General features: G+C 40.1%; 1 protein-coding gene and 2 pseudogenes across 1 annotated transcript in view; 1 reads left to right on the forward strand and 2 right to left on the reverse strand.

The window, feature by feature from the left end:
- LOC146548244 (NACHT, LRR and PYD domains-containing protein 12-like) overlaps positions 1-25570 on the forward strand; it is a 115082-nt gene that overhangs the window by 44834 nt on the left and 44678 nt on the right. The window lies entirely within an intron of this gene.
- Positions 10670-16635, reverse strand: LOC146548245 (uncharacterized; annotated as a pseudogene).
- On the reverse strand, positions 16658-20406 carry LOC146548246 (uncharacterized; annotated as a pseudogene).

Genomic DNA, 25570 nt, shown 5'->3' on the forward strand with positions numbered 1-25570 from the left:
GATTTGAAGGGTCTCCCCATTGAAATACATTATAAATTTTTGTTGAATAAAGTTGAATAAAATTAAAAATATAAATGTTAAAAATATGAAAAATAGAAGCAGTGTTGTCCAAAAGAATAGGAATCTAACGGTGTTTGAATGGTTTTTCTAAGTTGAACGGTTTTGAAGGAGTGAGATGCCAAAAAACGTACGGAATATATAATAATAATAATAATAAAGATTAGAATAACAATACTGTGAATGCTTTTCAAGCATTCACACTAATTAGGTTGTTACCTGAGAATTCTGGAGGGGAGTGGGGGTATGTGAATGATTGCTGATTTCTAACTGCCAACTGCCTCTTTGTTTGTCTGGGGGGGAGCTGCTAAAAGCGGTGAACTTCGTTTTGTGTTCGTCTTGATGCATTCTCAATCATCCAGGAAAATAAATCTCCAAAAGTCACCAACTTGGAGTGGTTAGTTTCCTGAGCCACAAGGAAACTTGTGTTTCAGTTTGCCATCTTAGGGAGAAATCAACACACATGGGTGTATTCAGTGTTGGGACTAACGCGTTATTAAGTAACGCGTTACAGTAACTACGTTATTATTGTGGTAACGAGCACGGTAACTAGTTATTATGCCAAAATCAGGAACGCGTTACTCGTTACTGGGATTTAGATAGGGTCGTTACTCGTTACTTCGTGTGGTGGCTGTCGCGGAGCTTCCACAGATTCAGTAACATTAGCAAGTGGTGGAGGCCAGCAGGTGGATGAAGGAAAAGGGACGCAGAAGGAAAAGAGACCCGAGGCGGCCGCCGGTCCAAGTGTGAACTGAACTTCAGGTAAGAAGTTATGACCTGCAGTCTCTCTGGGTCAGATAGGAACCAAGTTTAGGTGGAGTTTATTTTCGTTATTCTGACTTTTTCCGTACTGCGTGCTAGCTAGCATGACAGAGTTTCTATACAGCTGGGTGGGTGCTATGAAGTTAATGATGTTGAACCTTATTTTGTTCATAAGTTATTAGAGTTGCCAACCGTCTCATCTGGTATTCAGAGAAAATATTACGCATTTCTTATTGAGGTGAAAAGGAACAGTTTGTCCCGTAATTCAGCTACAATGAAAAAGGCACAAAGCTGGAGTTATTCTGTGTCTTTGCTGCACAGCTGCCTCTTCTTCTTTCATTCTCCCCCCTCCCTCTCCCGTTTCTACTTCAATCATGAAAACTGATCAATGATCAGCTGATCGGCTCTCTTGTTTGTTTATCGCTCACTTTGCGCCGAAAGAGGAAACCGGATGTCGCGGTAAATAACAGCAGCATGTTTAAGCTTGATCAGCTGTTGTTAGAATTTATTTAATATTAATTTCTAGTATCAGCTGATGTTTGCTGGAGCCACAGCTGTAAACCTGCTGGTCATGATATCGGTTTGGTTATCTGGTGAGAGGGAAACATGAAGATGAAACCAGGAGATGTCCTTACTGGATCATCAGAGCTGAACAGGTGATGGAGAAACAGGTTTACCTTTTAGGTGACATGAATGAGTTGAAGGGAAGTTATGAACTGTTTCTGAGAGACAAATAACACCAGGATCCTTTTTTAGGTAGCTGACAGCTGGTAACTGTGCAGGTGCAGATCTAGCAAAGTGTTGCCAGGGGGGCATGTAGGGCATTAAAGGGGGGCACAAAGAAATACTTTTCTTTCTTATTCTCATTTAAAATGTCTAGCTTTTAATAAATAATTATCTGAGTCTTACAACAAACGATTGATAGATTGATGCATATATACCATCAGAACAGTGTACATCACTGTCACAACAGTGTTTATTTTCATTCAAAGGCTTTATGATTTTTCCTATAATGGTGGGCCGGTCTCTAGTCAAAATGCCCGGGCCAATTTTCTGTCCCAGTCCAGCCCTGTATGCAGCTCATCTGCAGTCTGGTGTTACCTACATCTTCCTATTCAGAAGGCAGAATTTCTGAGTTCTGAGTACAATCGAAAGCACCATGACTGCAGTTTTTGTGTTGGAAAAGGCGCACATGACGCTGTGACGTAGGCTAGAATCATGGCAGCAGTCAATGACGGTCCAGGCGTGGGATTTCTCTCATGGAAATATGCACATTATCTTTTCCTTTCTATTGGTAGGTGGCACAGTGCACTTGTGGCAAGTAAGCAAGCTAGAAGACTGGCAAAGTTATGGAAGCAACACATTAACAAGAGAATTCTGAGTAAAACCAAAGTTACTTTCCCTAGTTACTCTGAAAGTAACGAGTAACTTGAAGTAACTGAGTTACTTTTGAGAGAAGTAACTAGTAATGTAACTAAGTTACTATTTTAAAGTAACTTACCCAACACTGGGTGTATTTCCTTTGTTGCTGAGATTTATTGATAAAAACAGTACAAAAAAACCAACCATTTGTACACATATTTACAAATAATAATAAAAAGCGAGTGAGTACATTTCAACATTTTCAGCAATCACTCACAATCCTGGCACTGCCATGGTATCTGTAGTCTGCATTTACCACATGTGTATCTGTAGCAGTGAACACATCGCACAGTGGCATGATTGTTCTTGCATTTGTGTTTGACCTGACACATGGCTCTTTTTCCAGGGCTCGGTGTGGAGGGTTGTGTCCAAAGCAACTGTTCTTTTCTTGCCTTCTTCCCAGCTACATGAGAGTGAGCCAACTCTCTTGCAAGCTCCACCAGGAAGTCCACCCGTCTTTCCTTCGTCCCGGTGCTCCATAGGATAATTCTAAAAAATGCTTTAGTTCCTCACATTTTAATGCAACCCACTGAATTAAAGCTGAAACTACATCTGAGTTGTATCATTTCAAATTCATTGTTGTAATTTACAGAACCAAAGTTAGAGAAAGTTGTTTCTGTCCAAAGTCTTATAGACATAACCAGAGATGGGCAGTAACGCGTTACTGTAATCCGATTACTTTTTTCGAGTAACGAGTAAAGTAAGGGATTACTATTGCAAAAACGGTAATTAGATTACCGTTACTTTCCCGTAGGAACGCTGCGTTACTGCGTTACTAAAACCGTGATTTTTTTTGCGAGAATGTCTCATGACAGTGACGTAAGCAAGTGCAACGTTTGTGACAACAGCTGTGTGCAGATCAACAATGGATCACATATCGAGTGCGGGAGAGAGTATGAGCGTGCAGCGTTTAAAGCGTGGAAGTACTGACCTTACTTTGAGTTTGATTCCATAAAGAGTGACAAAAACATTAGTGTCCGTTGTGCGTGGGAAGAAAACTTCTTTTTACAGCGAAAAAACCCCTAAACTTCCGAGCAAGCACCGAGTGCGCAACGACGTAATGGGAAATTCACAGAGCTGCCATATCCTTCCACTGACCGCTGCAGCACACCTGCACCAGGGTAAACCTCCGCCTACCCTGCTCCTGCTTTACAGGTGAAAATAGAGCAAAAGGACCGCTAGTCTTTGACTTTATTTATTTTCTGCTGTGTTTTACTTGCATCTATTTGAAAGACTGAGTGTAAACACACACACAAAAAAAATTATGTGCTGGAATGTGCAGAAAATAGGTTTAAATATTAAACAAATTTCTTCCAATCAGAGAATGTTGCATATAATTACATTTTTGCTTGATGCATAAAGTTAAAAGATTAAAACTAATAAAACAAGTTTTAAAAAGGGACTTTTCGATTTGATTGCATTTTGTATGATGGATTATGTAGAAAAAGTAGAATTGGGCTGAGAGATCTATCACTTTATCACCTACTCAGGTTGTAAATCGTGTTTTTAAAAAGTAACTAAGTAACTAAGTAATTAATTACTTTGAAAATAAGTAATCAGTAAAGTAACGGGATTACTTTTTTGGGGAAGTAATCAGTAATTACTTACTGATTACTTTTTTCAAGTAACTTGACCAACACTGGACATAACTGTATGATTTTCAATGATTTCAAGGACAGCTGAAGATAAAAAGTATTCAACAAGGAGAGACCAGGAATTAGTGACGTGCAGAGTTTGAATAAGAAGCTGTAATTAGACTGAATGCAAGACGAGAGCAAAGCCATGGCAACAGCAGGAAGTGGAGCAGGGCCTGCGTGTGTCCATGAAGCTCGATGTTTTTGTGCACAGATCACATGCAGTCTGAAATGTTGTGCAGTCCAGACTGTATATTTTGCTGAGTGAAATACAAAAGCTTCCTTCATGGATGGAAAAGAAACTGTTTCAGTGTCAAATGAAACACTTTCTGTTGATTTCAACTCCCAGAACTGAGTTCAGCTGAGCTCCACGGTGCAACAATTAGACTCCACTATGTTTCCTCTGTTTTGTAACAGCAACAGGCTGTTTAGGGCAAGATTTGCTAAAAGGCTCAAAACAGCGCTTACAGACATGGTTCGTTTTTTGGGCCAATTACAAAAGTTCTGCTGTTTTCTAAACACAGGAGATGTGAGTTCAAATGTATAAAACACAAAAATAAGACATGCTTATTTGTATTAAATATCTGGATAATGATCTGTAGATGTTAAAAACACTAATAACACAGTTTGAATGTCCAGAATTGGGTCTTCATCAGGGTCACAAAAATCTTTGAGATTCTGTCTCTGACACACAATCCTGTCGCTGCGCTCGATTTGTAAACACTAACAGCTCTTTGACTCCAGAACCCAGTTTGTGTTGGTGCGAGGCATTAGTGGATCTCTCTCTTAGAGTAGAGTTAGAGTTACTACAGTTTCTTAGGAAACTGAAGAAGGCCCGTCTCCCTCCTCCAGATTCCCGTGCAAATGTCAGACAATTCAAAATCCTGTTTGACTTTATAAAGGAGACACAAATGTGCAACAATCTTGACAGAGTGCCACAGTGTCACAGACAGTTGCACTGCCTTTGATGAGAAACACTGAGTGATAGTAAAACTAAACAATCACTGCAACACACTGATACAGGAGAAGTTGTGATTGTTCTTTTCATTTGTCCTGTTGTGTAGTTTGGCTGTAGTGTGCCCCCCACCCACCCCCCTTTCAAGAAGCCAGCTGTATGATCGTCCACATTAAGAGAAGGAGTTAAAAGTGGGAGTCAAAACCTCCAACTTAAAGTGGAACATTAATGTCACACAAATGCAGACATAGACTCGGTGCCATTTTTATATTGTTAGATTCAGAGATTTTATTGAAGTTCTCAGTTATATTAGGGACATACAGAATGCTTTCTAATGGAATAAGAGGAGAGAGTGAAGCAACTGTGCCACCCTAAGGACCATGGAGTGGGATTAATGATCAGTTGTGCTCATTTGATACCAACTAATGTGTGTTGGGTGCATTGTGAGCGCCGTCCAGGAGCGAACCAAACCCCAAGACTGGCAATTGGGACATTGAATGTCACCTCTCTGGTGGGGAAGGAGGCTGAGTTAGTGCGTGAGGTTGAGAGGAACCGGTTAGATATAGTCAGGCTCACCTCAACACACAGCTTGGGCTCTGGAACCAGCCTCCTGGAGAGGGGCTGGACTCTGTCTCAGTCTGGAGTTGCCCCTGGTGAGAGGCGGCGGCCTGGGGTGGGTATCCTGGTGTCCCTTCAGCTTGCTGCCTGTATGTTGGGGTTTCTCCCAGTGGATGAGAGGGTTTGTTATCTGTGCCTCCGGGTTGGGGTTCAGAGTACCCAGCCTTCTTGGAGTCCCTGGGTGGGACACTGGAGGGTCCTACTGGGAGACTTAAATGCTCATGTGGGCAACAACATTGAAACCTGGAGGGGCGCGATTGGGAGGAATGGACCCCAGGACCTGAACCCGAGTGGTGTTTTGTTATTGAACTTCTGTGCAAACCACAGCTTGGCCATAACGAACACCATGTTCGAACATAAGAGTGTCCATAAGTGCACGTGGCACCAGGACACTCTAGGCCACAGGTTGGTGATTTGTTGAGTCTTCTCAGTTTGTGCTAAATCATTGAGTTGATTCTCAGTACTGTTCATTACAGTTCCTGACCTGTTCTTTCCTGTACCTAGATTTCCTGGACGCGTCCCTGACCCTGTGTGGATTGCCTGTTGCTGGATTGGCATGAGAGTGTAACGGTGTGAGGGTGAGTGGCTGAAGAGGAGTGAGCGTGCGAGCCTGGAAGAGGTGAGTGTAACACAGACGATGCGACGAGGAGCACAGGCAGACAGGAGGGGACACAGCTGGAACTAATGGGCATAACGAGACACAAACCTACAAAGTAAAACAGGAAACTCACAGGCTGTTTCACAATACCAACTTGGGGACACGAACAGAACACAGAGGAAAGACACAGGTAGGGACAATAGAAACACTAAACACACAACTCAAACCCTAAGAACAAATACAAAACAGCAGAAACTGGAAAATAATACCAACAAACTCAAAACACTGGGTCAATGACTCAGGACCACGACAGATCTGCCCTGTTTCACACTTAACACTTTGTGCCCACAGAAATTGGGCGCACCCACAGAAACGCAAAGCAGGAGATGAAGCATCGCTGAATATATGTCCAAATCAACTTCATTCTAAGCCAAAGACTAGAAAATATGGTGAAGCATATTTTACATGTAGTTGTTTTTTCCTGTGTAATAATATTCAACATTGCTATCAATACCTACCTCGGCACTTGTGCAGGTGAAACCAAAGGGAAGATAATCACACCGTGACGCCTCTGCCTTTGTAAATGGAGGGACAGCAACTGCATGTGTGTATGTAAGCGTGTAAAACCTGCAGATAGTCAGATTAACAGTATTTTGTCTCTATCTGCCATTCTGCAATTCATCTCATGTAAAAAATAATGCGCGCACGTGACGTGAAAAAAAGGCACATATCTTTGACGTTGCGTGACCAACTCTGTATTCCTCGTCTACACGTAAACGCAAAAAAGGAGTTTTAAAAAAATCTCAGTTTTCGGTGATTCAAAACGCCGTTTACATGTGGATGAACAACAGGTTCTCACTCCCAACTCGTCAAACGTGTGACGCATGGTCAGGCTCCCTCTGCTGCACTTATGGACGCGCAGGGTACCCCCCTCGCGTCGGGAATTGACGTGAAGGGTCCTCCGATTGAAGAGATTGCCACGGAAGTGCCTGTTGTCGGTATATTTAGACATTTTCCAAATCACATTGTAGTGACGTATACAGAACACAACAAATTATATAATGTAAACAACTACCTGAAAAACAGGTAGAACAATACTTTTGTATCGTTTATTGCATTTACGGAGGGAGTGATGTATGCTGGGTAATGGCACAGCTAGCTACTGGGTGACTTTAATCACCCGCTTCGGCTGTTATCAGTCCATACAATCGGCGTTATTAGCACAAATCAGTCCCATAGATATGGGCCATCTCCTGCTAGATTGTTCAGAAGGTTGTTCTCATCCATCCAGATGGAGGATCACTAACAGGAGCGTGGAAGACTCCAGAATCCACTCTGGCTGGAATCCGGTGGATATGCAGTGTGTACAGGTAAAACCATTTAAACGGACAGCATTTATAGAATGACTATTAAAAGTCAGCGAGTGTCAGTAATGTTAATGTGGTTATGTTAGTAATACACCGAGTGCTAATATAACAGCTTTAAGATGCATTTGTAGATGTTATTACGTGTTTTACCGTCTTTATGGTGCTAGCTTAAAGTTACGGTGTAAACGTTAGCTTATATTAGAGGAAAGCTGTTACTGTTTAAACGATGTTAGCACAGAAATATTAGCTTCTGTCATGACTGATGAAGTTACTAGTTAATAAAGTTTTCAGTAAAGTGTTTAATCGCAGCCACAGACTGACAGCAAATATCTCGATTAGCTTCAGTGCATCTGTAATAAATATGTGCAAGTTTCAGTGCTTCGTTTAAACTGTATGATACTTACACTCACCCAGGGTCAGTGTAAAATACAATCCTAGCTGTGTGAACAAAGCCTGGCTCCTTTAATCCTGCATGACAAACCTCAGGATGCAGGTTATTATTACTCTTTCCTGCTGGCACACCTGTCACACCTGAGAGTCAGCTAGAAACGTACAGTGTAGTGTGCATCATGCAAAGACTGCCAGACTCTGTAATACTGCAAATGATCAGTGACTCAGGTTAACACTAAACTTTAAATGGCACCTCTGTGTCTCTGTGTGCTGAACATCTAGGATTGAGTCAGGCTGCATTACTGGTGTCAAGCCAGCCTCCAATTCGAGACTTGCAGTCAAGCCAGCCTCCAGTTTGTTTTTGCGTATTCAAAGTATTACGGGAATGGATGTGGAAACCGGATTTCAAAATAAAAGCCAACTTCGAGTGAATTAACAGATATGTTAAGAACATAATAACATATAATTTAGGCTTTTTTTTATTTTACAAACTCTAATGAACGATCTATATGACACAGCCTTGTACCCTAATTGTGCCCTGTCACTATCAAGGCCATCTTATTTTGGATTTCAAAGTAAAAGCCCTGTGAATCTTCATTTTTGAACTACTCTTTCAATGACTTCATAATGCTCTTAAAAGCAAAAGTCGTATTTCCTTTTTTTTTTTTTTTTTTTTTGCCTGTCCCGTTTGGCTCTTTTTCATCAGAATTGTTGTCTAAAGGCAAAGAAAGATGCCCAACGGATTTACTTTACCAAACTGACCATCCCAGCCTTGCCGTAATGGTCCATTTGATTCACCTTTTATTGTTTATTTTATTTTCACTTACTGAATACGGGACAGACTTGAATGGAGGAAAGAAGGGGAGAAAGAAAGAGGGAAAGAGAAACAGCTGAGAAGAGGGACGGGGGAGAAGGGCAAAAGACAAAAACCAACAGAACGGGCAGAGAAAGAAAAAAAAATGCATATATCAATCACCTGGATCACCTGCTGAGAAAGAAAAAAGAAAGCAAGCAGAAGAGAACAAGAGTAATAGAATAAACAACATCACAATGATATATGGGAATATGACAGTAAATACTAAATGTTAAACATTATTGTGCAGCACATAAGATCAACAGAACACAGTGTGCTTTGAGGTAGGAGCCAAAAAGGGTGTAGTTTGTGGGTGTGATCACCCGTGTGTACACCTGTGAGCATGGACGCGCTTGTTTTTTGTTTTTTAAAAGGTTCCTTCATGTAATGATCTGCTAGAGGGTGTGGGGGGGGCCACAGCCCCGTCCTCCAGGGCATGAAGCAGGTATGGAGGAGATCAAAACTCCAGACATCCAGAGGCCCCCAGAACGCAAGAGACCAAGGAAGACCAACAGAGGGGCAGCCGCGCCACTGTCCCGGAAAGAGCTGAGGACAGTCCCAGATGAGGGCTCACTCAGCAGCCGCGGAGCAGAAGCCAGGGGGAGTTGCAGTGACGCGCCCGTGAGCTCCGCCGGCAGCCAGCTGTGCCTGAGTGACCGATGCTCTAAAATGAAAAATTCTTGTTTCGACAGGGTAATTCCACTTTAGATCAACAGTATACAACCCCACAGTGATACCATATCAATATCAAGTCATTCTGATTTTGCTTTCAAAAACAAAAGCCCTTTCAAATTGTCCATAATTGACCTAACTTTCATTGATTTCAAAATGCTCTAAAATGGAAGATTCCTGTTTCCACAGGGTGATTCTACCTTAGATCAACAGTATACAGCCCCACAGTGATACCATATCAATATCAAGTCATTCTGATTATGCCTTCCAAAATAAAAGAGTTTTCAAATTGTCCATAATTGACCTACCTTTCAGTGATTTCAAAATGCTCTAAAATGGAAAATTCCTGTTTCCACAGGGTAATTCCACTTTAGACCAACAGTATACAGCCCCACAGTGATACCATATCAATATAAAGTCATTCTGATTTTATTTATTAAAATTTACTGAAGTGGATTTCTTGTCTTTACATATTAATGACACAATCTTTTCTTTGTATTTGTAATGTTATGAAATATAACTATTTTCATAAAAGTAACATAGGTAAATCTGTTTATCTTGGAAAACAAAACCCAGAAAACAGCTCAATACAAGGAGAGTAAATTGTAAATTCCAAAAGGTGCAGTCATGATAACATTAAAGGTGCTTTAAAGGTAAATGACAACATCACGGAAATGTGAATGAAATATGTATGAAAACGTTTCACCGTATTATGTTGCTCAAATTATCACTTTGGTGGAGACAACAGACTACGTCTTCAAATATTTTGACACAAGCATCCAATAAGTCTGTGGTTTAACAGCACAGGAGACAATTCCACGCTTCTTCCTTTGCTTTTTTAAAGTCATTGTTGGTCATGTCAAGGCACTGTTCATGGTACCATCTTTGACAGTTGTCACATTGTATCTATTTAAAATTAAACAGACAAAGCAAAAAAAAAAACCCCATTTATACTCAAAGACTTTTACACATTTTTGAGAAATTCAAATACCCTCCAACTCACCCAGTTCATCATTGAAGGTCCTGATCCATGTGGCTTGGTCAGCGAACACATGGCACAGTTGCTGTTAGTGTCAAAAACTAAAATACAGGATCAAAACACATTAGATAGACATTTTTAATTGAAGGCCAATTCATGCATATGTTAAACTGTGTACTTAAAAATTTCTATCGATTAGACCACAGCATAAAGTGCCATTGTGCACTATAATAATACTACTAACAGAATAATACATTTCAATCTACACACGCACACATATACATTCAAAATACATATACACACACACACACATTTTCTCTCTTATTCACCCCCAAACCAACCTGATGCTTGTAGTATCTCCACAGCCATCAATTTTCTTTACTCTGCCATTTTCTCTTTTGATGTTTTTAATTTCATGACGGGAAAATCTGGAAATACTTTCATCACTGCCCGTGACATCTACCGAGAAATACTCAAAATTTTAATTGTGAAAAAAAAAAACACAATTCTGCTCAATATAAAATTTCTGATGTTTATAATCTTGCATAAACAGTATGAAAAACAAAGAGCAATAAATAGATTTAAGTCTTTATGAACACCAGGTAACTTCTAACACTCAGTTGTTGAAATGGACATCGTGGATGAATAACTATGTGATATACCTTGTAAACATAGAGAACAAAATGGACAGGGTTAAAAATAACACTCCACTCTACAGTAAGGGCCAGAGCCATGTATATTCTTTTAAGCTGATGAATAACTGAAATAGGGAACATCTCTAGTTACTAGTTATTAGATATAGTCTGCTTCCAATGTGTGGGCAGCTGACTTCTTTTAACATCTGTTGGGCAATACTCAGTACATTCTATAAAAATGTTGTGGAGAGTCGCAACCTGTGTTATGCTAGTGCCACAGAGAATCAATAAAGTGAGTCCACAGGGTGGCCCTACAGTCTCGTAAGGTGCTGTCAGAGATGTGGATGTTTTCCAAGTTAACCACAATGCTGGACAATACATACCACCTGCATCATGATGTGCTAGCCATTCACCAGAGCGTGCTCAGTGAGAGAATGAGATTACTGATAATGCACCATTATGACACAGGAAATAATTCCCTACGGTGACTTGCTCTCTTTAAAGTATAAGTACTATCTGCAATCGCTGTGCAGCCTTAATATTTGCAAATCCTAAAAAGAGTATGTCACAAAATCTGCATGACTTAGGGCACCAAAGTATTAACCATATACTTAATTTGTGCAGTATACTGTGAAATTTAGAATTAAGATGTATTCATATCTATTACAGCTACTGTTATGGATGTGGATATTCTTCTGACCATGGCATGATGGCATGGCAAACAAGTAAGAAATTATATACAAATGTATATTATCATTACTTACCATCACCACTAATACTCCACAGCTGAAGCCATCCTTCTGCACTGGATGGGTCAAGACACCTCCCTTCCATTTAATGTCGACCCATTCTGTTTTTGCGTGGCGGGTTCTCCTCATTTTTAAGTAATCACTGCACATTATTACAAAGCAGAATACAATTTGGTATATGTCATATTTCCTAATTTAAAAAAAAAGATATTTTACAGAATTAAAGAGAATTTTATTTATTTTTTATTTATTTATTTTTTGGCCTGTCTCGTTTGGCTCTTTTGCCATCAGAATTATTGTCTTAATAATTTGTTCACCTGATAATTTTTATAATAACCGTACTGATTTATTTTGCAAATGAGACCTGGCCAAGAGGATGCCAACAGAGAAACACGCATTGTGGGGCCAGGTACAAAAAGCTTCTACAAAAATGCAGTTGTAGTAAACTAACTTGTAAAGCCTATTTGCATATAACAAAATGTGTTGAAGCCTAAGTACCTGAATTTACGTGCAGCGAGTTTAGAGTCTTCCTCCTCTGATGAACTTGGGGCAGGATCAAGGAGATAAACAGTGTGATTCACTGCATTGATGAATTGTAGCAAAGATAAATCATTAAAACAATATTAATATATCGTCATTAAAAAAATACACAGGCTTTAAAGTTATAATCTTGTTGCTTACCAGAAACTTCCAGTGTACATTTTTAATGTTAACAAACGTGACAATGGCCTGCTACTGATCAAAGTTTACCTGTCAGAAAACATTTATGTATTTCTTACAGTTTGTGGAATTCTATTAGCATTCAATCAGTAATTCTTTCTAAATGTATTTGAACATAATTATATGGACATTGGACAGTCATCTTACGTTCCGCAAGCTTTGGCGAGAAAGCTGTGTCCGATCACCAAAGAAAATCAAGCCCGCTGTGTAATGGTTCATAATGTAGATCCCCTTTTGCTCCTTTTTTGCCAGACAATGAAAAAGCCCTTCAATTACCTACGTAAAGAATTTTCATAAACACAAAGCTATGTAATTTATATAATTTAAATTGTGTTAATGATAAATAATTACATGATAATGTCCTTTTAATTGAATTACATTACACAGTCGAATTATTGTGGTTATGAGTGCTTAAATTAATCATTGATATACCTCGCCTGTTAGCCACAGGTGTGGTCGAAGGGTTCGCAAATCACTGTGGCGGATAATTATGGACGTACCATGGTTTGTTGAGGGAAGCACAGAAACCACAACCTCTGTGTCTCTTTTCTTCCACAAAGACAGGACCTCCTCATTAAAGAAAAACACACTTAACATACGATCTTACCAGCTATTGGACATGATTTTGTTATTTCTAACAAAGGTTTATGGACTGTTATTAACAATATGTCTTTGGAAAATTCATTCAAAATGTATCACTCCAAGTCTTGAATGGTAAATGAACTGGTTCTTATAAAGCGCTGTTACACCCCGGCCTAGGCAACCGGGGTGCAACGCAGGAAAATAAAAATAAGGCAAAAACACACGAGAAAAAACTGATACGGGCTTCCACAAAAATAATCCCAAAACGACATTTAAAGCAAGATACGACATTTATTTACATCACCAAACACAAGGCGCCAAACTATTTACAACGGGGGGAAGATCGCGACCATGACACACTGAAACACAGGGTTTAAATACATAGAGGGAGCAATTAGGGAATGGACCACAGGAGGGAAACACAGCTGGGGCAAATTAGAACTGACGAGACAGGGAAAATGTAACCTGAACACACTAAGATAACACAGACTTTCAAAGTAAAGCAGGAAATACATAAGTCATGCAAAAACAAAACACTGACACACCGAAACGTAACATTTCCCCCTACCCAAAAATCAAACATGTAACCCCAAGTGAAAAGTTTGATTCAGACAAACGAAGGCTGAAGACGAAGGCAGACGAAGCTGATGGAGGCTGGAGCGGTCCCTCGGACCCTCCAGCGAAGGCGGATGAAGGCTGGCGCGGTCCCACGGACCCTCCAGCGACGACAAAGGCTGGGGCGGTCCCACGGACCCTCCCCCCAGCGAAGGCGGATGAAAGCAGACGAAGCTGATGGAGGCTGGAGCGGTCCCACGGACCCTCCAGCAGACGACGAAGGCTGGTGCGGTCCCCCGGACCCTCCAGCAGAGGCGGATGAGCAGCTCACTAGCTGCACACGCGGACACGCAGCCCACCAGCTGCACACACGGACACGCAGCCCACCAGCTGCACACACGGACACGCAGCCCACCAGCTGCAGAAGGCCGGAGCGGTCCCTCGGATCCTCCAGCGAAGACAGACGGAGACTGAAGCGGTCCTCGGACCCTCCAGCGAAGACAGAAGGCCGAAGCTGTCCCTCCTTCGGACCCTCCAGCGATCCCGGACGAGCCCCCATATGTTACACCCCGGTTTCCCCCTACCCAAGTCCGTGTCCGTGTGTGCAGCTAGTGAGCTGCTCATCCGCTTTCGCTGGAGCGTCCGAGGGACCGCTCCAGCCTTCATCCGCCTCTGCTGGAGGGTCCGGGGGACCGCACCAGCCTTCGTCGTCTGCTGGAGGGTCCGTGGGACCGCTCCAGCCTCCATCAGCTTCGTCTGCCTTCATCCGCCTTCGCTGGGGGGAGGGTCCGTGGGACCGCCCCAGCCTTTGTCGTCGCTGGAGGGTCCGTGGGACCGCTCCAGCCTTCATCCGCCTTCGCTGGAGGGTCCGAGGGACCGCTCCAGCCTTCGTCGTCTGCTGGAGGGTCAGTGGGACCGCTCCAGCCTCCATCAGCTTCGTCTGCCTTTGTTTCAGCCTTCGTTTGTCTTCGCTGGAGGGTCCGTGGGACCGCTCCAGACTTCATCCGTCTTCGCTGGAGGGTCCGAGGCACCGCTTCAGCCTTCGTTTGTCTTTGCTGGAGGGTCCGAGGCACCGCTCCAGCCTTCGTCTGCCTTCGCTGGAGGGTCCGGGGTACCGCTCCAGCCTTCGTCGCCTGCTGGAGGGTCCGGGGGACCGCTCCAGCCTCCACCAGCCTTCATCCGCTTTTGATCAAACATTTCACTTAGGGTTACATGTTTGATTTTTGGGTGGGGGGAAATGTTACGTTCCGGTGTTGTCAGTGTTTTGTTTTTGCGTGACTGTCATGCGTTTCCTGTTTTACTTTGAAGGTCTGTTATCTTAGTGTGTTCAGTTTACGTTTCCTTGTCTCGTCAGGTCTAATTTGCCCCAGCTGTGTTTCTCTCCTGTGGTCCATTCCCTGATTGTTCCTATGTATTTAAGCCCTGTGTGTCAGTTGGTCATGGTCGCGATCTCCCCCGTGTTGTAAATAGTTTGGTGTTTTGTTGTAAATAAATAGTTTGTTGTAAATAGATTTGTCGATACTTTCGTTTCGGGATTTTGGTGGTGAGCTTTAGTGGGGGGTTTTTGTGTGTGTTTTTTTTTTTTCCTTTATTTTTACTTTTTTCGTGTTGCACTCCGGTTGCCTAGGCCGGGGTGTAACAGCGCTTTTCTACTCTTCTGAGCACTCAAAGCGATTTACACAACTTGTGCATTCACCCAAGCAGATTTTTCTAAGTGTGTTCTAAGTAACATTCACACACAATCGATGGATGCACTGGAGAGCAATTTATGGTTAGTATCTTGGATTTTTGGTATGCAGACTAGGAGAAGCCAGTAATCAAACCAGCAACCTTCAAATCAGTAGATGACCTGCTCTACCACCTGAGCTACAGCCACCCTTGAGCACTGGTAACTATATAAACTCAAAGCTGTAATGGCAACACTTGCAAAGTTAATTTTCCCATACTCTAACTATGTTCCCGAATGCTTTTTCCCATTCAGTTTCTACTGAGGAAAAAATATTTATTTATTTAGTTATTCCCAAAATTTACCATGTAATCACTGCATTCATTTTGAATTTTGGTGCCTCCCACTTAACACTAGGAGTCCCAGGCTTCTACCGTTCTACCTTTAAAAGCCGGAGAGCAGTCAAATGCTGGAAGTGGAAGATATGTATATTAGGTTGTTACCTAGGAATTCTGGAGGGAGGGGAGTGGGGGTGTGTCAGTTAAGGTTACAACTAGTCAACCAAAATCCTGGATATTCACATCGAATGAGTTGAACATGAATATCAACATGTAAATAAATAAGATTTGCCCTTCATACACGTGTCCATGACTGATTACTGTGTCATGGAAAGGATCTTCTATGGAAAAAGAAGGCATTACTATTACTTTGATGAATCCTTTATGTTAGCAGTTGTCAATCCTACCTGGAATTCTGGAGTTTCCAAGGTAACATCCTCAACTCTACCAGTCTGCACAGGGGAACTCGGGGCCATAGAGGAAGCAACCTATATAAATATCGTGTACAAGAAATACAAAAAATGTTATGCAAAATATTGGTCTTTATATATGAACGATAAATTTGCGCAACATTTTATACCATCTTTGAAGATCTCCTGAAAGGAAATGGCTTGCGGAGTACTGTTACATATCTCCTCTTCTTTTTTTGGCGACGTTCCTTCCATTTTTCTTTGTCCACTCTAAATTTCTGAACCAAAAATATGAGTCATTGAACATTGTTTAGGAATTACAAGTGAAATGCTGTGACAACATTTTCCTTAATTTACAATAAACCAAAACACACAAAAATGTCCAGTAAGACACACAGGTGCAACCAAGCTATAACATCACAACGTGGGGCACCTCAATATGCCACCACATCAAGAAGACTTTTTTTTAATGTTCCATTTTGAAACGGCAAAGCATTGATGGACATCAGCCAGTCATTTTGCAAACCTTTCTTTGAAGCATTCTTTTTGAGTCTTCGTACTCCTTCAGCAGCGCTGTGTGACTGATTTGATACTGGACAACAAAGTCATCCAGCCTGGTGAGCCTTCCCGAATGTAGACGGATATGTTTCAGATCCCACTGGCTCTTCTCCATTATCCCCTGCGTTTTATTATTCTCAGTAATATTCTGAAAAATCAAATTAAGAAATCATTAAATGTGATTTTTTTTTAAAGATACACATTGTTGTTGTGTGCAATGTTGTATGATCTGCAATACAGATGACTCCTCTGGACCCGCCGTTTCTCAATCACACCACACAAATATGTATATATACTAAAAATCATGTGTCTTACTTGTCTCTTGATCTTTCTTAAGGCATTGTATTTGTTGTGGTACTGCTCATACATTTTCCCAGTGCCATGTCTTCCAAGGTCACCTTTGGATTTTGAAGATTAGAATAATATTGATGTGTGTAATTTCATTTTATAAACTAATTACTTGTCTACTTTAAAATGGCTTACCTAACATTATTGCAGACCATAATCCAGAAAAAGGAAGAAGATATTTGCTGATGTGCTCCATGAGCCCCTTGCTGTAGTAAGGGTTTGCCTCACCATCCATCTCCAATGATGTGTTGGAAATGAGCTTCTTAAAATGTCTCCCAAAGAGGTTGTTTCCCTTGACTCCCTAGCCAACAGACAAAACAGAATAATTATGTGATTTGAACATTGTGTGCACTCGTCTTTCATATCTATAATCTAAAAACCCAACATTATGTTGTATAAAACATTTAAAATTACTTGTGACTTGTGATTATTATAGAATAGAATAGAATAGAATAGAATTCAACTTTATTGTCATTGCACATGCACAGGTACAGGGCAACGAAATGCAGTTTGCATCCATCCAGAAGTGCTTTAGTGATATAGATATATTACAATATATATTAGCAATAATATAGATATGTGAGTATATTACAGAAATGGGTCTATTATGGTATGTTATAATGTACACGGTATGAAGTATGTTGTGAATATTCTATAACTATAAGTATGTACAGGCTGTAGTGAGTACAAGCTATGTACAGGATATGAACAGGATATAAATATGAAAAACTATACAGAATATGAAATAAATAACTTTACAGAATCTGGGATATACAGCTATACAGAAATGGGAACTATGCAAGTTGTAAACAGTTGTAGGATTAAAGATTATCGAATGTACAGAATGATTATTTACACAGAGCTATACAGTAGTGCAGTTAAGATAAGTGAGGGTGTAGATAGTTTCTACAGAGGCTATATAAAGTGCTAGTGGTTGTGAGTGGTGGTTCAGTCCATGTTATTATTGTGTTTGAGGGTACAGTTATTATGCTATTCCAAAGTATTTAAAAAGATATATAAGAGGCAAAAGTTTAGCCTTTAGTTTTAATAAAAATTGACTTCAGTTTACCTTCAGGTCCTCATCAGCTTTTGAGTTTCTGTCATTGCCATCAACATCAACATTGGCTTTCTGCATCAACAACTGAAGGTTGTGAAAATGTTTTTCGACATTCTCACCACTACACGGACTCCCAAAAACAACTGCAGCACTTTGAACCATGTCAGTGAGGTCTTTTAAGGAAGTTGCAGTAGTGAAGACTCCAAAAGTGTGCATTGCAAGATGGTAGTTCTTTGGTGCACTGCAGTTAAAGAAAAAATTGTCTTTAAGTGTTTCCAAAACAGTAATAATGTTTTCCCAAATTGAAAAATGAAATGCCATGTCACATGTCACAATAAAAAACAAACAAGTGAATACCATATTAAAAGGACTACACTTTAGAGATGGCACGATACCACTTTTTTATGTCCGATACCGATACCGATATCATAAATTTGGATATCTGCCGATACCGATATGAATCCGATATAGTGTTTTTTAATCAACAAAACTGGTTTTTTTAAATATCTTGCTGCATTTTGTATAAGTTCATACTCAAGTTTAAAACAACAACTACACTAAAGCTATTCTGTTATACCTGTATGCAAAAAAAAATATTTCATAGTTCAGCAATACTGATCAATCTAATAAACTTAAACCTACACCATCCTCTCTATTCTGGTATTTTAAAGAGTACTTAGCATAAATATTAAGCAGCCTAACTAATAGGGTTCCAACTCCCAGCAACAACAAAAATAAATAAATAAAAAATAGGGAACCACCCCTCACACGCCACCTCATGATGCTTAATCAACGTAACCAACCTTAATTTGATGCAGTGTGAAAAAAAATGCACAGAAATCAATTATTTTTCAAGAAATATTAAATAGATTCAACATCTTTCTTCAACAAAATTGCAGACTGCACAGATGGTACCTTCCCAAAGGAAAAAGTACTATAGCTTACTAGGGTATATATATTAGACTTAATAGTTACTATATACAGTAATGGACTTCTATTTATTTTGCATCAAATTAAAACTTTGGGTGTCAGATAATTATTTATTAAAAGCTAGACATTTTAAATGAGAATAAGAAAGAAAAGTATGTCTTTGTGCCCCCTTTTCCCTGTTAATGCCCTATCGGCCCCCTGGCTAAACTTTGCTAGATCCGCCCCTGCACAGTTACCAGCGTCAGCTACGTAGAAAAAGATCCTCGAGTAGAAAGTAATAATAAATAAATTCTAACAACAGCTGATCAAGCTTAAACGTGCTGCTGTTGTTCAGCCGCTGGTTTCCTCTTTCTGGTGCAAAGTGGGCCAAAAGCAAACTAGAGACACGGACTCGCGACAGAAAAGCCGATCAGCTGATCGTTAAGCAGTTTCATGATTGAAGTAGCAGCAAGAAGAGGCAGTCGCTCCATATATCGTTTGTTAAGCTTAATGCAGGAATGCTTTAAAAACATTCAGAGATGGACTTACACACTTGCTTTACTTCTCTCGGGATAACTTTGTCGGAGATGAAATGCCGGGTTGCTAGCGAAGCTCCAAATGCTATCCAGACTACCGACAGGTCCCGCATGCCACAGCCGCTCTATCACATGATGCATACTGCTCCGACGTGCTAACGTTCTGAGGTGAGTTACGGCGTGTTGCAAGTTTTGTGAGGTGCTTTCGTGATATTTAATGGATCAGATTATATTTTTTATTTTTCTCCGATATCCGGTCCAGTAATTTAGGTCAGTATCGGACCGATACCGATACATAATATCGGATCGGTCCATCTCTACTACACTTACTACTTTTTACAGATCTCCTTGGCATTCTTCATAACATGACTAAGGCATCTGTGAAGAATTGGAACCTCGAAGTCTTCCTTGTTTCCTTTCCCCGAAGCGATGTTATAATAATGATTTATTGTGTCAGAGAGATTTTTTTTGCAAAAGCTAAACAGATAGCTTGCATTAGGACCATAGATCCATCACACATAAGCATTAAAGGTGAACGCATGGCTTTGCGCCCAAAGGCCCTTGCAACATCAGTCAGAAATGCTTCCAAAAAACATGTAACTGAGGCAGTGGTATGGTCACATGTTAAATATGTAGCCACTGGTAGGGGAGAGGATGTTTTCCGTGGATTTCTTACTACAAGTTCGTAAACATAGAAAGGAGGCGAACCCTTTCTTTTTTTCATGATACTTCCTGTAGCATCCAAATAAAGTATGTCCTCCCGACAGCGGCTCTGGAAAATCTCAATGCTCCTGGAAGACCATAAAAAAACACCTTTTGGATGTAACATCACTTTCTGCAATACATCCTCTGGGTTGTTCTTCTTGTTTGCCACCATTAACTGGAGACTCATAATCTCATTATGATGAAGACGACTTTTCTTTCGGATTTCCAAGGCTATGTTTCTCAACACTTGAGGGGTTGGAACTTCATCTCTACAGCCCGATTGCACAACATCATCATCCATTTTGCTCATTGTTTCCAGATACATGGCTCTAGGTAATTGCTTTTCCAATTCATGGCCAATTTTATCTCTCTTATGAGCTCTTACAGGTCTTCTTCTTAGTTCATAGTGGTTGTGCACACACTCGAGACCTTGAAAATTGACTTTTGCCTTTAGATCGTCTTCATTATCTACAGTGACAGTGACAGTGACTGGACAATCCTCAAAACTGCAGTAACCCAGACACCAGAAGAAAGGGCCCTTTCTTACTGAGTCCAAAGCCTTGACTCTGTGCCTTTTGAAGGCAAAGGAACAATATGGAAACACTGTCCATATTCCGTCTGAAATCAGATTTGTCCACTGTAGTCCCTTGTATCCTCTTTGGGATCTCTTATTTTTTATATTAGTCCATTCTTTCCTTTTCAGGAAAAAAAAATTTGTTGCAAGTGGGACCCTGATTCTTATGAATCCATCATCAGATGAGTTGCTGTTAGGCTAAAAAAGAGGAAAAATTTATTTTGTGAGAAAACATTTTGTCCATGTTACATAACTACCGTAATATCAGTAAATATACCTGAAATACTTGTGTATTTTAAGTATATTAACAACCAGTGTTTCTAATGTCAGAATATATAGCAAAAATTCATGTTGAGAAGTGTCATGAAATATAAATTTCATTCTATGTTACAACATTTGATAAAATTCTTTATTTAATTGTATATTGTGTTTTTAAAAATATTTTTTATGTAACATAAAGTGGTCATTTAAACAATGATCCTAGCGCCAATCATAACTTATGTGAAAGCATTTTTAATGACTGACCTGCTCAGGAGACAGCTGTCCATCCTCCTCCAAGGAGATGTCCGGTGACAGAGAAGTGGCAGCTGATAGTTCTTCTGGTTGCTATTACATGAGTTGAGAGGTGTAACTTTAGTGTAATTACATGGAAGTGTTAAGGAGAAATTATGATAGTACAGACAGACTGACCTGCGCAGGAGACAGCTGTCCATCCTCCTGCGAGGAGATGTCCGGTGACAGAGAAGCGGCAGCTGATAGTTCTTCCTGTTGAAAATGACATTACCCGTAACAATATTAATTTTAGGGATAATTTCAACAGTAACACATTGACTAAAATTTGGTATACCAACATATTTGATATCAAACACATAGAATTTTATTTATGGAACCTGCTCTGGTGGCTTTTGTCCATTATCTGAATCCCCTTTGACTGGTATAGACAAGTTCTGTAGAGAACAGGCATACATTTTTAATAAATTTGATTTTAACTAAATAATTTAATACAATTTTTTTTTTTTTTAAATAAGTGAAAAGAACTAACCTGACGAAATGCATCACAAATTCTGTAGCGGTTATTTTGATTATTCTGAATACCAAGTGTCAGGCAAACTTGACCCCAGGGGCCTTCTTTATGAAGTGCATGGTCCTCCAGTTGGATGCCATGTTTTTTCAGCTGTTCCACAGTTTCAATAATTTCATTGGTTGTAATCGTTTTATTTTTGTTCTAAAACAGAAGATATAGCATTTTCAGTTTTATTTTTCGTGGAAAATGTATATGAAAGAAAAGAAGAAAAAAATACATACCCCAAATAAGCAGAAGCGGTAGACTCTAAGTGTAAAAAAGAAATCATTACATTGTCATTTATATCATTGAAATCATAACATTTTATAAAGAATATGTATAATATTCTCAATGAATTGAGAACAATTTTAAATCGGTGCCACTAATTACAAAACTATCAACTTTGTTTCTATTCAAGTACTATTTGAACATGTTTTTGTGAAATGCAATGCCCCTGAAGAAAATGTGCAGCACTTGATGTTAAAAAGCCATTGCCTGTTAGCAACAGATGTGCCTGTTATAGAACACGTGTTAATTAATTTCTGCCGTATGCTACAACTTTGCCTGAGTCCTGTGCGCAAATCTTTTTTTGTTTTTGCTCATAGCGAAGCCTGTTATCGAAAAAATATGGTGAAATAAATGTAATTTTAAGTGTTACACATAAGAAAAAAGACATTTTTACAATCAGAAATAAACTAGCTAATATCTTAGGCTAGGCTACAAGTAGGGATGGGTATCGTTTAGGTTTTATCCGATACCGGTGCCAAATCGGTACTTTTGAAACGGTGCCGGTGCTCAAACGGTGCTCAAACCGGTGCTTAAAGAATGGAGAACATAAAATTGGTCCAAAAACCACTCATGTTCAGCTGGTTTTTTGTAAAAAGATAACAATGTTAGCCTTTTCTACAGCTATGGGGCATATATGGTATCACTCTTGGCTGGAAGCAGTGCTTAAACAATGGAAAAAACACAAACTTTGTCCAAAAACCTCTCATGTTTAGCTGTTTTCCACTTTTTCTTTGGTCATTTTAGCCTTTTTGGCCAGGGTGAAGGGAGTATCTGCCATCAAACAAGAAGACAGCCGCATGTAGCTATGATGATGTTTGCTAGTTCACCTTACGTGCATTAATGTAATAACGTGGTTAGCCTACTCAAAGTAAATTACACACGAACAACATTAAGCTACTCACGCAGAGAAGAACGGCTGCTGCTGCATCATCATCCTCATCATTTCTGCTACACTGGCAGGGCTAGGGGCCAGGACTCTACTCTTCGGGTTTTTGGGGATGTTGCTAAATCCGGGTCCGATAACAGGCACCACACCCGCAGTAGATGCGCTCGGTGTGAGGTCTCGCAGCAAGCTATCAAATACGGTGCATTTCTCGGCTTTTAAAAAAAACGCTATGCGTCGCCAGGTGTTTCATCAGATTCGAGGTGTTACCTCCTTTGACAGTATCACAGTATCAGCTTAAAGCACTTGTTGCAGGCTGCTGAGTTTGCATATTTTGCTGTGAAGTACAGCCAGACTTTTGACCGCTTCGTCTTGGGCATTTTTAATCTGTAGCTCTGCTCTAAAAGAACGTACGTACCTGGACCCGCCTACTATCCTCAGAAACATAAAATGATTGGCTAGAAGTGTATCACAGCTCAGGAAAAAAAAGCACCGAAATAAAGCACTGAAATGTGCGCTGCTTTTCGGTCTGGTTACTACCGTTTATGACACCGGTACCCATCCCTAGCTACAAGACTTGATTACTCAATTACATGTAATTGGAGATGAACTACTTTGTTAGCAAATTTTAAAAGTTAATATTTAAAGTTTATACTTAAAAAACGAACTCACCCCTTCTCCTTCTTCGGCATTTTTTCTGCACAAGACTTTTATGTTCAAAATGACATGTTTTCACCTCTAGTTTTTGGAATGTCGACAGAGTCAGACACTCAAAGCTCGCATGTCCAGTAGTGGGCGGTATAGGCTCTCCAACAGATTTTGTTTTTTTCAAGTGGACCATTATGGCTTTGCAATATTGCTCCACTTGATTAAAATTTTAAAATATCTCTATTTATTCAATCATTTTATTGTAAAATTTAAATTTGCAGTTATTATCAAAGGAATACACATAAGTGGTTGATAGGAAATATTAAGACTTAGACAAGAGACGTTCAAAAGATGGGGAAAAACAGAGGGGATGTGGGACGGTGACACAAATCCATTGGATTACCTACTGGAAGAAAAAAACAGAAAAGAAAACAAGCAAAAATATAACACAATACACAACAGCAAGTATCACATCCACAACCTAGATAAGTATAAGTAACAGTAGAGAATAAATATTGGTGTCAGCACGGCCCCTGCCAAGAAACATTACCATCTACATGTATTTAAAATTGAGACGTGGGCACCGGCAACTTAGGAGAGGTTGAATACACAGACCATCCCTTGGACGCCATTCAGCATGCCCAGCACAAGTGATGTTGATGTATAGATTGTGGAATAAAATTGAGGTACAGGTGGTCGGAAGGGGACACAGCAGGAATGTCTCACACCCACCTCAGTGAAACAACTGTACCCCAAAGCCCTTCATGTGTGGCGGTGTGATGGAGTGGGGATGAGGAGGGGAGGGAAGTGAAGGCAAAGTACTCTCTCGTGGGGCCAGGTCCCCCGCTGACCCAAGTAGGCACCCCTGGAAGCCACAAAGGCCCATCCGGACGGGGGCCTACATTAGCACCACCACCAAGCCCCACGGAGCCTTGGGTGGTGGGCGCACATCGTAACCCACCACAGAGGAAAATACATCCACCCAAACATTCAATAATCTCTCTGACTGCATAAGACGAAAGACACCACAGCTGAGTTTATTGTCCACCTCTGTACTAATTTTAAAGTTAACTATTGTCTTTTTTTTGTGGGTTTCAAATGTGGTGAATACTTGACAAACAAAGTAAAAAGAAAAAACCAAAAAGACAATTATAAATTAAAGGGCCTTGGAGATGTCATTCAAACTAACACCATTGCACATCAAAACATAAATGTGAGTAACAGAAAGAATAAAAAAACATTTCAGAATAATTCTAAGGTGGAATTACCCTGTGGAAACAGGAACTTTCCATTTTAGAGCATTTTGAAATCACTAAAAGTTAGGTCAATTATGGACAATTTGAAAGGGCTTTTATTTTTGAAAGCAAAATCAGAATTACTTGATATTGATATGGTATCACTGTGGGGTTGTATACTGTTGATCTAAAGTGGAATTACCCTGTGGAAACAAGAATTTTTCATTTTAGAGCATTTTGAATCGTTAGAAGATTAAGTCAAATATCGGCAATTTCAAAGGGCCATTACTATGAAAAGCAAAATCAGACTGACTTGATATTGATATGGTATCACTGTGAAAAAGACTGCGGTTGGAAAGTGTTGATACAAAGTTCAAATAGTATTTGGAAATACGACTTTTGCTTTTCAGAGCATTATGAAGTCATTGAAAGAGTAGTTCAAAAATGAAGATTCACAGGGCTTTTACTTTGAAATCCAAACTAAGATGGCCTTGATAGTGACAGGGCACAATTAGGGTACAAGGCTGTGTCATATAGATCGTTCATTAGAGTTTGTAAAATAAAATAAAAAAGCCTAAATTATATGTTATTATGTTCTTAACATATCTGTTAATTGTTAATTAGATGCATTTTTTTTCTTTTTCTGCCCATTCTGTTGGTTTTTGTTTTTTTGCCCTTCTCCCCCGTCCCTCTTCTCAGCTGTTTCTCTTTCCCTCTTTCTTTCTCCCCTTCTTTCCCCCAGTCAAGTCTGTCCCGTATTCAGCAAGTGAAAATAAAATAAACAATAAAAGGTGAATCAAATGG

This window comes from Mchenga conophoros, linkage group LG23 (assembly GCF_057382185.1).
Source record: "Mchenga conophoros isolate Kocher_MC1m ecotype Shallow Benthic linkage group LG23, M_conophoros_male_GT1.1, whole genome shotgun sequence".
Lineage (NCBI taxonomy): Eukaryota > Metazoa > Chordata > Actinopteri > Cichliformes > Cichlidae > Mchenga > Mchenga conophoros.